At 41.7% G+C, this 16339-nt stretch overlaps 1 protein-coding gene across 1 annotated transcript in view; it reads left to right on the top strand.

The window, feature by feature from the left end:
* Nucleotides 1-6615: 6615 nt before the first annotated feature.
* Nucleotides 6616-16339, top strand: part of STON2 (stonin 2) — a 77613-nt gene continuing 67889 nt past the window's right edge. The window contains exon 1 of the mRNA XM_066998168.1: nucleotides 6616-6769. The gene's annotated coding sequence lies outside the window, so the exon portion shown is untranslated. The remainder of the gene's footprint in view (nucleotides 6770-16339) is intronic.

Here is a 16339-nt window from a genome sequence, read left to right as displayed (position 1 = left end):
TTAGCGTCTAGTCTTCTCTTTCATTTACAGGAAAGAAAAATAAGTGGAGATGGAGCACTGCTCTAGTTGTAGTTCAGGTAGCAAGAGGTAAATGTGATTTAAGTTCTGCAGTACAGTAGCTGGATTCTGTAGTAAACCTGAGGGAATGCTTTTAACCTTGAAGGTATCAGTGCTGCTTATTCTGGTAAGCTTTTCTGAGTGCGATGATATTTCAGGCAGTTCACCTAAGAAATTGGTTGTTCACACTTGGATTTCTGTGCAGCTGAACTTCCTGAGCTTTCCACATAACACTAATTGCAATTCCAGATTTTTGAGAATGACTTGAAAAAAATTCAATTTCTTTTTGTTACAAAATATTTAAATTTCCTCAATTCTGCTGTCTAATACTTTCTGTATTTCCTGTCCCATTTTTTTCCATTTTTGTTGATACTCATTCTTTCTAATCACAGGCCTAAACTGTAGTGTATAATTAGATAGTCAGGTTTTCCTCTATTGTATGTCTCTGTTTCTGTACAAGGTTCATACTAACATTGTTTTGTTTTTTTTAATTGTTTCTATTTAATTGCCTTTGCTGCAGGAATGTTTAAGCCTGGGGTGCTTGTTTGCAGCCACAGGGGGGCATCAGATATTAAATAATGACTTGAACCTCTTGGAAAAATGTTTCAGGCATATCACAGATTAGGAAAGAAGTAATTTCCACACCTTCAGATATTGTCAAGTTGTGGGAGGATTTTTGTGTGTTTATGTATATATATTGAGAGAACGAAGCTAAGTATTTGGTTGCAGGAGCTTCAGGAACTTGCTCTACAAATATGAGAATTGAGCATACTGAGCTACTGATTTTTAATAAGTAAAAGTCAAAATTTAAAGGTCACTGTAGCTTCTGCTGAAGACTTAAATTTCCTGGGCTGGTAAAGTTTGTGTAATATGTCTATCTGTCAGCCTGCTAGTACCAAGTGCTCCATCTGGACTATTTACATCTAAGCGTATGCCCCTCAGATCTCACTCTCCTACATGATTAAGTCAGAAGAATGTGTTACCATGTTGTGCTTGAAGAGGGATGGGGAAATACCTGCAAAGAAAATAGTCTGTTTTCTTTGTCTTAATTAAATAGCACCTATTTTAAAAGGAGGAAAAAAAAGAAACACAGAAGCTCTTCAAAAATATTGTCCAGGGTTTGACTGGACAGATCTATAAACCAGTCAAACCTTTTTTTTGCTTCTTATGTCTGTGAAGCATAATCTATGATCTGTTCTCCTATCCCTATCAAATAGGGATCTTTTTGTTTCTCATTCGGAGATCAGCCAATATAATTGTCTGTTACTGCTCTTCCCTAACTCAGCTTGCTCTGTTTTCTTCCTCCTTGGTCTTTCATGCAAAAACACATGAAAGCTGCTTCTCCCACTATAGCCCTTTTCTCCTTCACCTGTTGTGCCTGATTTTGTGGTTGGAGTATAGCTAGACTGCTAACAACTCTGCTAAAAATCCAAATACTCAGATGCCTTTCGCTACCAATCTGAAAATGAGACCATAATTTCAAGAGCTGATTTTCCTGATAGATCAGGCATTTGTCTGATATTGTTCAAGTATTTTTCAGCTCTTTTCTCCTTTTCTGTGTTAAAACTGCACACAACAGCCTTAGCAGTAGAGGAGAAATAATCTGTAACTATACTGTCCTCTAACTTTGTTATTCTTATGTATAAAATCTTTACATTTTTGTACTTACAAGGTGAACTCACAAAGAGCAGACTGCTCTAGGACAGGTATTCCCTATACAAATCTTTATTTAAAATTTAAAAATGGTGCAATTAATGTTCCTCTAATCAAAATTAATAATGTAAACAAAACATTTGTTAGGCTTGATTTTTTGCACTTTAAGTTAGCTTGTATACTTTTTTCCTCCCTTCCAATAAATACTTTCTCTAATGTTCACTCTCCTTTTTCTTGCTGTCAGTTAGAACTTGTTTTCATTGTCTACTTTTTAATGTAAGTACCGTTACAATGAACACTAATGTGAAAGGTAGCATGTTGCTAAATGTTCTGAGCAGTATATATTTGCATATTACGTACTATGCCAAGAAAATATATTTTATTTGTAATATTTTTCCTAACTTCAGAAAAATTCAGAAAGACTAAAAGACAGAAGAAACTGGTCCATTTGTAAACTCAATCGCAAAAAAGAAAACCTTAAATTGATTGCATAGCTTACTGTACATCAAGTTTTTCATAACTCTTTGTACTAGTCTCTCTTGCACTGCAACATCTCTTGGGATACTACTTGCAGATACAACGTGGACTAGTTGGGCATAGCTTCCAGGGCAGTGGCTATTTTTGCAAAGTTAACTCTAGATTTTCGTAGAGTGCATATTCTTTCTCACTAAAGCAAGTGAAAATGTTTGGCAGCAGGTGGAGATCTTTTTTTAACAATCATTTTTTTGGTTAATGAGGCCATCTGGTAAAATATTTGAGCTATACAAATAACTTCAAATGTGTACTTTACAGAAATACTTGTTTCTCACCAATCTTACTTTAAAGCTTGATAGGTTCTGGAGTTTACTATATATTGCAAATGCATTAATTAATGGCATTTAAGTGTTTTTAAATAATTTTTTTCATATTTCTCCAGACCTATTGACAATTTTAATGGAAAAGCTCACTTGCATTAGTATTTTTCACATGAATGCTATTAAAAATGGATATATGAAAAAATGCATTTCATATAATTTAACATCATTATAGCCGGTGTTAAAACTACCAAAGAAATATCTGGCATGTGCCAGCCTACAGCTAATGCATTTGAATTATAAAAAGGATCCACCTTCAAATTCAAAACTGAAGGCCTGTAAATCTATATGCTTGTTGAGTTTTCCAGCAGTTGATTACCTTCATTACTGATGCTGTGAGATCAAGAGGACTTGGGTTAAATTTTTTCATGTAGTATTTAATTTACTCTCTGGTTCTCATCAACTTGATTATTGCTCTGGACAGTCCATTAGGAATAGTTGTTACACAAAAAAATAGTATAAATTTTATAATGGAATATAAGGCTTAATGCTAAATGCTTATCTGCAATTGGGTAATTAAAGGATTTCATATCTTAAACAAATAATTTTGAGTCTGACTTGATTGTTGAACTCTGGGAAACATTGCACAGAAGGGAGGTGACTATAGTAAGAATTCAAACCCAGTGAGGTAAATGTGGTGATCTCACTACACACAGCTGTGTTGGCTTTTTCTGCCCCTTTGCTAAATAAACATCTGTATGGATTTTCTACTAAGAATCTAATCTTTTATTCAGTGGAAGGTAAAAGGTGCAAGTAGGTAGGAACTCCTCAAAAAAGAACAAGAAATAAATGGTTCTTGATTAATGTATGTCTCAGCTACCCGTTTTAGTGAATGTGATGGTGTATTAACGATGTTCACTTACTCTGGTTGGCATACCTTGCATGTTCAGTGAAGAGCTCCACAAAGATACTAAAAAAAAAAAAAAAGGTCTTGTATGTGTTAAATTTCTTTCTTCTTTGATGGGGGCCTAAATATTACGTTGACTTTACAAGCCCCCAGAAGTTTGCTCTTCACTACATTTGTTGTTCTTAGTTCAGCTCCAAAGCATAGGTTGATAGGAATTATTTTTAAATGTTTCTGTATATTCAGCATCATAAAATACTGCTCTCATATTTACTCCTCCTTTGGCTCAAAACTGAAAAAGTTCTGTGGTAAATACTGAAAATGAGCAGTTGGGGGAAAATAAATCACTTTGCAAGCTATAAATAAGCTTCCTTTGTAACATTTCAAATTTAGGATCTCATTAGTTCTTTAAGAGCTCTCTGTGAAAGGTACTAGGACAAAAGGTAGACTGTCATTTAAAAATACTATTCCTTATTTAAGCACAATAAAACATAAATTTATATTGTCTCCTCAGGATTTCTAGATGCGAAATCATAAAGATTTTCCTGCAGCTACAGGGAAGGAAGCTTTCAAATTACATAAATGTACATGTTTGCGAAGTCTATAACTCCTCCTGTGCTTGTCACTTTTATTATAAGCACTTAACGCTTGCAGAATCCTACAATGAACGCAGTACTTGTAGTACTACTGTCCTACAAGCTTTTCATTTGCTCATGTCACAGAGTGTTCTCTGTGGCTACTGATCACTTTGGTTTGCTGTTATATGGCAAAACAAGGGTGCCTGGACACCTGAGCAATTTCTTTCCATGTGGAAAATGCCCAGTCTATGCATGGGAAATGAAGGCGATAGTCTATCAGCTTTAAACTAATCTTGCCAAAACTGGGGCAACACAAATATCCAGGCCGTGTTCATCTCTCAGATCTTTCAAGCTTGCCTTTGTCAACTGAAGCCAAGACTTCTTGTGCATCCATGTGTGTGTAAGGTAAGGAGGCTAAACAAGCAATCTTTTGGCATACCCGTATATTTTATCTTGCTGCTCTGTGTATGGAGTCAATATCAACCTACGGGCTGAGGCGCATACATGAATATGCCTGTGAAGTTGGACTCTTTGTGACACAGTAGTAACAGGTATGTGGAGCATGAATTTACTTAGTCATGGAAACAGGTCCACGTGGGTTTAAAAAAAAAAAATCTGGATGTGCTTCAGTACACTGCTGAATTGGGCCTCTGTGGGGGTGTCACTAAGGGTTGCATCACTCTCCAGAGATCGCGCTGGCATTTCCTCACTTCATTCAATACAATGAAATATATCTCACTTTATGAACTGATGTAATTCAATTAAATCTGCATTGAAATTTGCTTGGGAATCATTGTTTTGCATTGGACTGAATTGGAATAAAATAGGGTAGTTAAGAGTTTTCCAAAGTGTAATGGATTATTAAGTATCCTCTTCATAATGAAATATTAATATTTAAATTTAAAATTGTCTGCCAAGTTGAAAGAACAAAAAATCAGGTGATGTGTATATTTAAAACAAATGGGATTAGGGGTGATTCTAGTCTTTACGTGCTTGATATCTATGTTGCTGGAGGGAAGAAATGTGGTTCAAGGCTTTACCAAACCTGGACAGTACTGGCAGACATGGAGTCCCTTGGACTCTGTTATTAGTCAGGATCTCTCCCACATCAGTGGAGCAGAGGTCAGTGACATTGTTCTAGCTCTTGGGTTTATTAAAGATGAGAAATGTAGAGGGGAGCTGCTAATCCATAGTACTTCTGTTTCATAAATGACTTATGAGGAGAGACAGAGACAGCAGCTGTACCTGGGCAGAGCCATCCTCTGTCCTTGCTGTAAAGTAGTCAGTCACTATATTTACATGTGTGAATGACTACAGCTGCTATCCGAAGTCCACCTTTCTTTTCCTATCCACCTTTCTTGATTATCTTTGGGAAACAAACACTTCATGCTGCTGGGTAGGACTGTGCAGGGTCTGCAGCCACGGTTCGAAAGTGTCCAAGCTGTGTGTTTTCCCCTGCCCAGCTCAAGCTGGCACTCCTGTCAGCCCGCTAGCCAGATCGTGTCCCGCACCTGCCCCATGGCGAGGCCCTTGCTTTGGGTGGTGGGGTGTAACGCACACCTTCAGGCCTTGCTGAAAGCCCTTTCAAGACAAATGCAAGATAGGGCAAACCAGATATGCTCAACAGCCAAGCATGCTGTGGTCACCCTAATGGCGTGAGCCTGTTGGTCTTGTCATCTGAGCATTTCCCAGTGTTCTACAGGAGTGCTTCACTGCCTTCCTCCCTAGGTGATCTCTTGTAAAACTTGTGTGATTTGTGTTTTCAGTCGCTCTCTGATGTTAATTACTGCTGTTAAACACTGCCATCATGCAGCTGTTAAGGTTATTAACATTTATCAGCTTGCATGCTTCAGTTTTCTAGGAAGCTCTCTGATGCTACCTCCTCAGCTCCCAGAAGTAATTGCCTAAACCTGCTAAGGGCTGGGTTCAGCTGCATCCCTGCTGGGGGGTGGGTGGTACCCCGGTCCTTTTCCTTAACTTGCCTTTCTTTAACAGTCTTGAAGTAAGTAGATTAAAAATGAAAGCCTCCATACAGCCTTTTGCATATGCACATTGGAATCTGGAATCTTTAAAGACAGAAATAAAGTGAATACTTTAGATTTGTATCATTAGGCCTGTAGTACTACACCTCAACACTTAAAAAAAAAAAATCTGTTTCATAGGCATTGCAATTTTATTAATCCTGACAAATGCAGGAGCTGGGGATGACAGCTGAGCTGTGAAATCTACCCATCTAATGCTATAAGCCTTGAGGCACCTATTACTCTGTAGAAATTGGTATAAAAAATCGTGGCTAGGGCCGGTTGTAAACAAGTGCTGACATATTCAAGCATTCCTGTTGAACGCCCCGAAACAGACCGCTTTTATATTCTTATTATATATTCCTAAAGTGCTGTTCCCTCTGTATTATTTACGTTCACAGGGGCGTTAGGGGGGGGCTGCCCTCGGGCGGGAGCCTTCGCTGCCGGTGGCTGGGGACACGGAGCCGAGCCCCGCCGCCGTCCCGTCCCCTGACGCCGCCCGGTCCCCCGCGGCCGGGCCCCTCAGCGCCCTCCCGCCGCCCCGGGGGCGGGCCGGGCCCTCACCGCCCAATGCGGCGCCACCGCCCCCTCCCCGCGCCGCCGGGGAGCGCCCAATGGCGGCGGCCCCGCGCTGCCGACGCCGGGCCCGGGGCGGGCCGGGGGCCGCCGCCGCCGCTTGCGCCGGCCGAGCCGAGCGGAGCCCGGCGGAGCCCAGCCCGGCCTCACGGCGGCGGCGTGTCCCCGGAGAGCGGCCCCGCGCAGGTAGGGGGAGGCCGGGGGGGGGGGGGGGCGCGGGCCCGCTCCGCCCTCACCGCGGGGCGAGCGCCGGGCTCCCGGCTGTCAGCCCCTGCCCCGGGGCTGCGGGGGGCGGGCGGGCAGCCCCCGGCCCTCCAGGGCAGCGGCGGGGTCCCGCCGTGCTCAGCCGGGCTGCCCTCCGACCGGCGTCCTCATGGCGGGGTGCTGCGATGGAAAGCAGCGCTGCCGCTCCTCTCCTGCGGGCTGCCTCCGGTACCCTGTGTGAACGGCAGGGTGGGGAGGCACGGGCAGCAGGTTTCCGCGCGGTGCCGTTTCGTGCTGAAATGCAGCCCCTGCGCTCCTCGCTTCCCTGAGCGAAATGCCCCTTCTGCTCGCTGCCCCCGCTGCGCTCCCTTGGTTTCTGTTAATAATTTCGTTGACTGCTTTGCTGTCATCAGGCTCAGCTTTTGTCCCGTGGTACGATCTTTTTGCGTGTGTGACCGTAGCTTTTCAAAGAGAAGCAAATGAAGAAATAACGCCGGGCAGCTTGACGAGGTCAGGTGATGCTTCACAGCTCGCTTCTTCCAGGGCTTGCTTGGGCTTTCTGATGGCAGTTATCCTTAGAATAAGTTCACGGTACTGGTTTGAGGGCATCTTTAGTTTTTTCAAGGAAAAATTTGGCGAACATCAGCATTTCTGTACCCGTGAATCATCTGTGAATCATTCTTGTCTTCTGCAAAATTGTGTTTTGTAAACTTACTAGTTTGGGCAAGTAAATTGCAAACCATGGGATGCTTGCAAAATGCTTACATGCACCAACTGTTGTGTGTGACTCTGGTTTCTTTTTTTTTTTCTTTCTCTGCCTAGCTGAGTGAAATTTACCTTGTGTAATATGCACATGAGCTCTGGACTTTGCCTTAATATTTTCCAGTTAAACAAATTTGTTAGTGGATCAGGTTTGTGTTACCACCAATAAGACCAGTTACCCCCTTCTGCAGTGGGTTCTATTATGTGGGATTATGCAATCCACGTTATTTTCTTAAACACTTAGCTTCCAAATAGCTAGCTTATCTCTTCTCTAAAAGTTTCAGGCTTGATTATAACCTAAAGTGGTATTTGTTATGAATTACATTTGATCTGTGATAATCATGACTTTGTCAGCTAGCAATCTTTGTGGTTTTCTGTAAAACGTTAGTTATTTCGTGATAACTCCTCTGGAGATCTCCAGTACAAAGCAAATCAAAGAGCTAATGCATCATTTTGCCTACATATAGGAACGCAGCTGGCAAATGTAATGATCGCTGCTCTTCTTATGCTTGCAGCTTTTAAGTTAGTTCTAAAATATGAAAGCCATCAAGAACATGACCTTTAAACTTTCCGAGAAGAGAAATGGCAAATTTCTTTTCTCTCCCACATTGCACCGTGTCTCAGTTCACACTAGCTGCAGCCTCTTATGGTTCACACCCTTAGTTATCATTAGGAACTTGCCAGCACATCTTGGTCTTTAACTGCAGATTTCTCCTTCGTGTGAGTTCCTTGGATCCCTAATTGTATCGGTGGCATAATTACTGTTCTGTTGTGCGGCTGGTTTAGGTAAAAGTCCAAGGGATGTGATGTGCAAAAGTGACAGCTGCATCTCAGTAGTGCCCAGTTTTCACTCTGGAGCCCTTGTTTGTGCTACCTTGCCAGCTACCCTGTTAAGAAGTAGCAGCTGGTACGGTTCCCTGGTTGAGAAACCCAGACTGTGTGTGGGTTAAAACCATATTGTGAGTGGGCTAAACACATCGTGTTTAGAGTCCTTAATTTTCAGCTATCTCAAGTCTGGCATCAGCAAACGAGGCTGAGAAATAGTATCGATGTATGTTAGAAATCTCACAAGCTGTTCTGCTCTACCAGGCTTCTGTTGCCCCTCTTGCAGAAGCGATGACTTTTCCAGTCAGCAAGGGGTTGCCGAGGTGGCATTCGCTAAAGGACCACAGCTCGTAGATTCCCTGGCTCTGGAGCTCTGCTCCTGCTTCCTCTTGCAGCCTTTAACCCGTGTATTGCGCTGAGGCTTTGTGCAAAGCAGGCATCACGGTCTCCGCCAGAAGACGACGAACAGAGTAAATGAATTTTAAACTGTTGAAAAGCCCTATGCCTAAAGGCAGGCTGTGAAAGTAAAGCCTTCAGCATCACTCTGAAGCTTTTCAACAATGTTAGCTTTCTCTTTGAAAATGGAAAAGCTTAAATAAAAAGAGAAGAAGAAAGCATCATCATCAAAGAAGGTATCCACACCTATAAAGATTCACGTGGTGGCAGCAATCTTCTAACCCAATCTTGCCAAGTTGAAGAGCTGGGTATGTCTGAGCCAACTGCTTAGGATTGCTCTGCTGTCAGCTAGGAAAGGAGAGCCTTTAGAAGGAGCTTCTCAGGGATTTTTTTCTGAAATGCTAGTTGTATTATTTTAAACAAAGAAATCCATAAGGTACTCAATGGCAAAACCAGATGTATTTTGTCCTCTGATTTCTTAATATGTTTTCTTGGTTGCATAACCATGCTGGATAGTATCTTAAAGGACAGCGAGTTCTGCTAATGGATGTAATAACTTTACAGCCATTTAACCTCAAGAAAGGAATGTATGTCTTTGTATGCAGTGGGTACAAGCACATGTTGTCTTCAGCAGTATGGCTGTAACTGTGACCTGGTGAATTTGAATCCTAGGAAACACAGCTACAAGTGTTACAGCTCATACATCTGGATGTTTGTCAAGAGGGGGATTTAGACTTTGCTCCTCTTAGATGGTGAAAGTTTTGCCAGAATCTCAACCAGGGCCAGAATTTCGTCTGAAGGGAGCAATCTTATCTATAGACACCCAGGTGGGGTTTACAAATCCCTATTTACTTATGCTATCAATTTTCACTGTTCATCTTCTAAATGTACAAATAAAGTGAGCAGAGTGGAAGATCCTATCACTTTCAAAACTTCAGGGTGTAAAATTTCATAGACTGAGATTGGACAGGAAAAAAAAAGAGAAAGTGCCATCCCTTTCTGAAAAACTACGGATGCATCTACATTAATGCATTGGTTACAACAGGAGCACGCTTTCGAAATGAATGTCCCGATAATCCACGCTTAACTGCACTTCACTTTGCATCTCAGAGTACATCAACTGATTTTGCTTTGGCTGAAACGAAGCCAGAAGATGTATTACTCCAGGCGCTCATTTAATGTACTCCAAGTGCTAATGCAAACTCAATCCACAGGATCAGACTGGAGATAATTTGAAGTAAAAGCCTCTAAGAAGTAATGTGAAAGCTGTCCCTTAATGCTAAGTATTTCACCCTACAGCTCTGCTCCTATTGATAAGGTTAATGTAAGCTTTGGATATATCATCTTGAACAGCTTGTTTGCACTTTTTTATTTATTTAACATAATCCTTGATGTATATTTACACAAAAATATGAGGGAAAAACATCAAAGCATAATGGTTTTAAAAAAGTAAGAGATGAAATTAACGTGTGTGTCCCTTGGAAAGCAATACAAACAAATAGTGCTTTATTAATAGAATATACTTTTATAGAAAGTAGGTTACTGAGATGTGTAGGTTTCTTAAAATCAGTTCTATACAGCTGTTGAAAGGGAGCTATAAATTAAAGAGCTTTTGTCCTCACCTGTCCCCAAATCCTTCTTACGTGCTTTTCTGACACTAAGTATTTCCTAAAATGTTGAAAAACATGCTGAAGTTGTGTATTGGTACAACGTTATTTTTGGCTGAGCTTCAGGTGCCCTAATGTAGGCGTGCAAAAGACATGCAAGCCTAAGTTAGTAGCCTTAGGCTTTCTGGAGGGGGATTCATCTTGTTCTAAAATAGATCAGACGAAGGGTACTCTGGGGGTGTCATCTTCCTTGTGTTAACTATAAACAGAGCATCAGATGACTCTTAGATGTCTAACTCTGGGTGTCCGGAGTTGAATGAAATGTGATTCATCTCCGTTTGTTAAGGTAACCAAACTAAATGTCTCAGCACAATCCCTTTGGCTTGAAACTGAGGATAGAATTGACTGGTACGCTTCGAGATCCTATGAGGGTGCTGTAGTCGTCCAAAACGGTTGTCGTATTCAAAGAGCAGCCAGCGGATGCTGGAGCAGAGATTCAAAGCAGAGCTCCTGTGGTCCACGGGCAGCAGACCTGCCTGGTGTGCTGGAGTAATAGGATCTGGTTTTGGAGTTGTTTCTTGTTTCATTATGCTCTTTTAGGCCAAGTTCTAGCTGGCATTTGTAGATGTGAATATTTATAGAAGCTGTGGGCTCTTGGGTTTGCCAGCTGAGAGACGAAATGAAAGACTTATCTTTAATTTACTCTTGAAAATGGGGGTGAGTATGCGATATAGTAATTTTCTTTTTTTGCTGTCTAAAGCAGAGGCCTCTCGTGAACAGAAGGTACCATTTTGCAGGACTGCGTGGTGGTTTTGTGGTCATGCGGATGATTGAGGCGCATGGAAATAGCCCTACTAAGCATTTTGGAAGAGAATAAGTATTACTAGCTGCATAACTGAAACTTGAGCTGGTCAAGCTCCATAGCACAGGGCCAGTTTATTTTTCTAATAAAGTGGTTTCAGTGGAGCAGCTGTAGAGAAGAATTTGGCCTATGAAGTTTAATGATTAGTTGCTGTTTAATTACTAGCTGCTCCTTGAAGACAGAAACTTACCACCAGAAATGCTCCAGCTTCTCTCATCCTTGCCGTATTATTTCCAGTTCACTGAAGTTTAAATACTTGCCTGGCTAAAATTGTATCCCATATGTAAAAATTATATGTGGGGCAAACATCAGGTGTGTGTTCCTGCATATCATTCCAAATTATAAGGTATTCATAGTTCTGGAGGAATTATGAGGAATAAGAGCTCAGAAGGTATCTGGGTACATGTTTTTTTGGTATGCACTGCCAGAATCTCAAATGTCACTGAAGGAGATAGACTGTGGTAGAATAGGCTGGGCAGATTCAGGCTTTTCCCCTCCTCATAAGTAACTCGTCTCTGTGACTTCCACAATGCGATTGGCCAAATTTCCAAAAGGAGGCAGCTGTATTGGTTTATCACACTACATGGGTGCTCAGAGTTTGACACCAGCATATCAGTGTTCACTTCTTTTTTATTTTTCTTTTTTCCAGAAGAGATTGCAAATACTCCCTGTATTCAATCCAGGCTGTTGATAGGAAAATGCTTGGAGCTAAGACAAATTGAGGGTGGCCACGGTCTTTTGGGAGCTGCAGCTCCAAACAGCTGGATTAAACTTTCCTGTGACACTGAAATGGGTGCTAACTTTCAAGTTTTAATCCCTTCTTTTCATGATTTTTTTTTTGTCTTGAAGAAAAATAAATTCTTCTAATTCTGCTGAATTCCACTAGTTCACAACATGCTTTTGTCTTTCTGTGTAAATGGAGCTGGAATCAGGTTTACAGCCCTGCTACAGGGAGTCACTGCCAGGCCTGGTAACAGCAGCTGAGAGCCCCGGTCCCTTTGTGGATCTGTGCCTCTGTGAAAGAGGGAGGTAAATATCTCAAATATTTTTAAATCTACTTGTCTGCATCCCGTTTTCAAAACTGGTACACTGGGTAGAGGGTCTTTGCCAAAAAGTTACTGAAGTCAGGTTCCCAAGAGCTGGAGAGAGCTGTAATGCTGCATTAACATCACCTTGGACTGGTAGGTGTATTATGTCACTTCCAGATATCGTCATGCTGTGCGACTGAGACTTGTCATGGGCTGGGGAGCAGAATGGCCGTGTTTGCTTAAGGCTGTGTTGGGCTGGGTGCGGAGGTGGGGTAACCTGACTGTATTACTTCCATTTCAAGAGCAGGCTCAGCAGCCACGCAGTCAAACATACATCACTTCTGTTAACACTACCTGATAGGAATGTCGTAAAGGGCAATATTCAGATTCTAAACCTATTCTAGTAGAGGCCTTGCGTGTATGACCTGAGTGTCCAGTAGCCATCTCCATGTCCGTGGTGCATTGCAGTGATTTCTCAGTGAAGTGAGTGAAGTCTTCACGAAGTTCTTTCTGCTTTGTATTTGTGACCAGAATTCAGTCTTCAAGACAACAGTAAGCCTGCCTTAAACTTCGGGGGGTTTGGGAGGGAGGGGGTGTCGGATTTTTTTATATTTACTTTTTTAACTGTGTTGCTCTACTTAAGCACAGAGATATCAGAAAACATGTGCGTAAATCAGACCTGGTGCCTTTATTTAAGGATCATTACCTTTGGGGATACGTGTTGTCTAACAGTACCCAGAAAGGTAACATGAATGAAGTTCTTGTCTAAAAGTTTGGGAGGCAAAATACTCCATTAGCCAAGTCCAGCTGAGAGCTGAATATGTTCATGACTCCACTTGTCCTGCTACACAACTTCCATGTAAATGTTTTTGTTTCCTCATGCATAATTTGAAAATATAGATAAACATACTTTGTTAGATATACGGAGTGCCTGGTCGCCTAATACAGTTCATCTTCACACGATTTAATGATAAATTGATTTGGTATAGGCAACTGAAGTATTCTGTATCCTCAAAAAGTGGAATTTTGAAAGATCAAATGACATTCCCATTTCTCTGAAAACTGGAGAGTTTTTCCTGTACCTCTGAATAATTATTTGTGTAATTTTATATTTTGTGCATCATGCACATGAGTATGTGGACCTGCAGTGCTTGTATACCACTGGCAATAGCCAGGCACAGAAGCAGCAGTCACTCACTGCAGAAGCACCCCCGGCAAACAGCTCGCTCCACAGCCCACCTTCTCCCCCACGTGTCTGCGCAGCTCTGTCAGCGTGCCTGTAATGCAGTGCTCCCTGCTATTCCATTTCTTGACAGTTTTCTTGAGCGATAGTGCCCTAGCTGATGAGTGAGTAGCCGTTGTCTATTCCCTTTTTTCGTCCTTGATCACTCTGTTTTATGATCTGCTGACTGCTGGCCCACAGGTGTTCTGGCACAGTGACTGCTGGAGCCATTGCAAGCCCTGTGAGACCAGGGGCTAGTATCAGCCATTCCTTTGGGAGCTGGCTTACGTGAATTTCAGTGCATAATACTGCCCATGTGTCACCATCCTGAATGCCTTGCAACTGGACATGAGTACCCAATTAAAAGACGAGCATCTCACGGAAGCCATACCATAAAGTTGGCATTAACTCAGTCCTGCAGTACTTGATGCTGTTGAGCATGAGCTGAAACTGGTCCTTGTTGCTTCTGTTGTTACGCAGGCTTGCAGTGGCTCCTCTTGTAGCTTCCTCAGCAAAATGCTGAGTGTAATTAAAAAATAAAAAGTGATTTGCTGCCTCCATATGCCACAGGGGTCCACCTTTCACCGTGTACCCCTGCAGAATTTACATGACCTCATGTGGATACATGGCAGTGTATCTTGGCTTCCTTTCCTGGAATGCGTGGAGCTGCATGCTGCCTCACCAGCACAGCTAGCTCTCAGAGGAGTAGCACCATAAGGGTGATGAGCAGCTGCTGCTCACTGAAGCGGACGGTGCCAAAGAATTGGTAGTTGAAAGCAGGGAATTCTGAACTTCATATGCAGCAAAAGGCTCTGCCCTTCTGCACCTGAGGAGAAGAAACCTTTGGTGTTCTATTCCCTGTGAACTTCCAGGAGATGAGTAAGTAGTGCTGGGGAATGAGTAGTACCTCTATTGCTATCTTATTGACCCTGCTGTCTGTGTATGGGCCTGCTGACAGAGATATTCCAAAACAGGTTCTTTTTTTCTCCGCTGAAACAAGTTTTATTTTTATTGACACCAATGTGCTTTCTCATATGCTCTGTTCTACACGGTAAATATACCACACACTCTTATTTCATGTTTTGACCATTATTAAACAAATACAATTGCACACAAATGTATTAGACAGTAGTAGTAATGCAAGCATACTATTTTGTACCATGCATGAATTTGACTTGTCAAGATCTTTGTTTATACTTTGTATATAGTTTTTTCTAATGGCATATAAAATGCTGGGTCCCTTTGCTCATGCATGTTTTTCTTCCAGAGATGCTTTTCTTTCTCTTGAAATGGGGTAGTCATGCTAAATGATCAGCACCATCAAGTCTAATGGGCCTATATTTAGGGTGTCTAAAATAGAGAGTGACAACAAACATGGTATTTGTGGGTTGCCCTGAAGGACTGCAGTGTCCTGGCATCATACTAAATTGCATAATCTCAGCTGGCTCTCCAGACATTGGAATCGAGGAAGGACCAGTTGGATCATCTAAAGAATTTTCTGCCAGGGCAAGCTTGTTTCCTGTGATACCTCTTCCAGATTATTGTATTTTGTCTGGCTTTAAATGATTAAGAGGGAATTCCTCAAACTGGAAGACAGCCTCACATTTTAAGATTGCTTTTTTACGTAGGCCTCAAATGGTATCTCCCTTACAGTGAAGATCCCTTTTTAAACTTGATTCCTTTGAGAGGTATTGTTGCTACTGCTTTGAAGTTATCAAAAATGTTATATAGATGTATAGTTACATAGAATTATTTTGCTGATATAGTTAATTATATGGAAATACAGAGAAAACTTGAACAGAACACGGCTTTCTGGCTCAGCATTCCTAGTCCCCTTTTCCAGCCAGCATTTAGCACAGGCAAACTTCTTTGCTTTCTTTCAGGGCTGCATCGCTTCCTCAATGGTCCTTGTTTTTCTGCTGCTTCACAGTTGGATTCTGTTTTTTTCGCTCACTCAGAATCTGTTCTCCTGTTCTGTACATACTGACAGCTCAGCTAGATGAATACCCATCCTCTATGTTGGCGTTCAGCCTCCAGTGAAGCATCTCTGCCTACACAATCCAGTTTCTGCCTTGTCTTGAATGTGACTAGTGTTTAAGGGCTTGACTTTTTTTTTTCATGCTCCCTTAGTCCAAAATAAGTATAACTAATACTGATTGATGGCAACTAATCATACCCACCATTTTTAAAAAAGATTTTTTTCACCTAATTTCTAGCATAAACCACAGCATGACCTTAGTTGCAATTCGACTGGAACCAGTCCTGAGGTGTTGGAAGAATTACACGGGCTCTCCTTTCTCTGACGGAGGCGATACACAGTGAACACTGGTACAGCAGTAATTTGTTGCAAGGTCTGTAGGCAATGCTAAGATGTTAGCATCTGGCTGAACAGGCTGACATTTCGTGCAAGCCAGGATGGGAGTTTACTAGAACAATGTTTATCATCCAGCGCTGTATTTCAGTAAACTTATGATCACTTACTTCCCTGTTTCTTTTGTTATTAGTCCCAGTTTAGAAGAAGGATATGTACAGGCAGGGCTTTGTGATCTGTGCTCACCTCATGACAGCTGTCTTCAGTGATAGCAGGCTGTGATGACGTAGTTGGTTCAGGGGTGATTAATTGCACAACACTGCTTTTAATTTGACTTAGATAACTTAAAAAAAAGAGAGAGAAATAATAAAGAAAAAACACACCTTGATAATCGTTACAGCAGCAAATAAAGTACAATAGCTTTTGGAGGATTTAGTAAATGGAATATATCTGCATTGCTTGGCTACATGATGTAGACATATGATGGTGTCTATCAGATGTGCAAACAAGGGTGCTCAGTAGGAGCTTTCTTTTGATAA

This window comes from Anser cygnoides, chromosome 5 (assembly GCF_040182565.1).
Source record: "Anser cygnoides isolate HZ-2024a breed goose chromosome 5, Taihu_goose_T2T_genome, whole genome shotgun sequence".
Lineage (NCBI taxonomy): Eukaryota > Metazoa > Chordata > Aves > Anseriformes > Anatidae > Anser > Anser cygnoides.
This window is presented reverse-complemented; position numbering and strand designations above follow the sequence as displayed.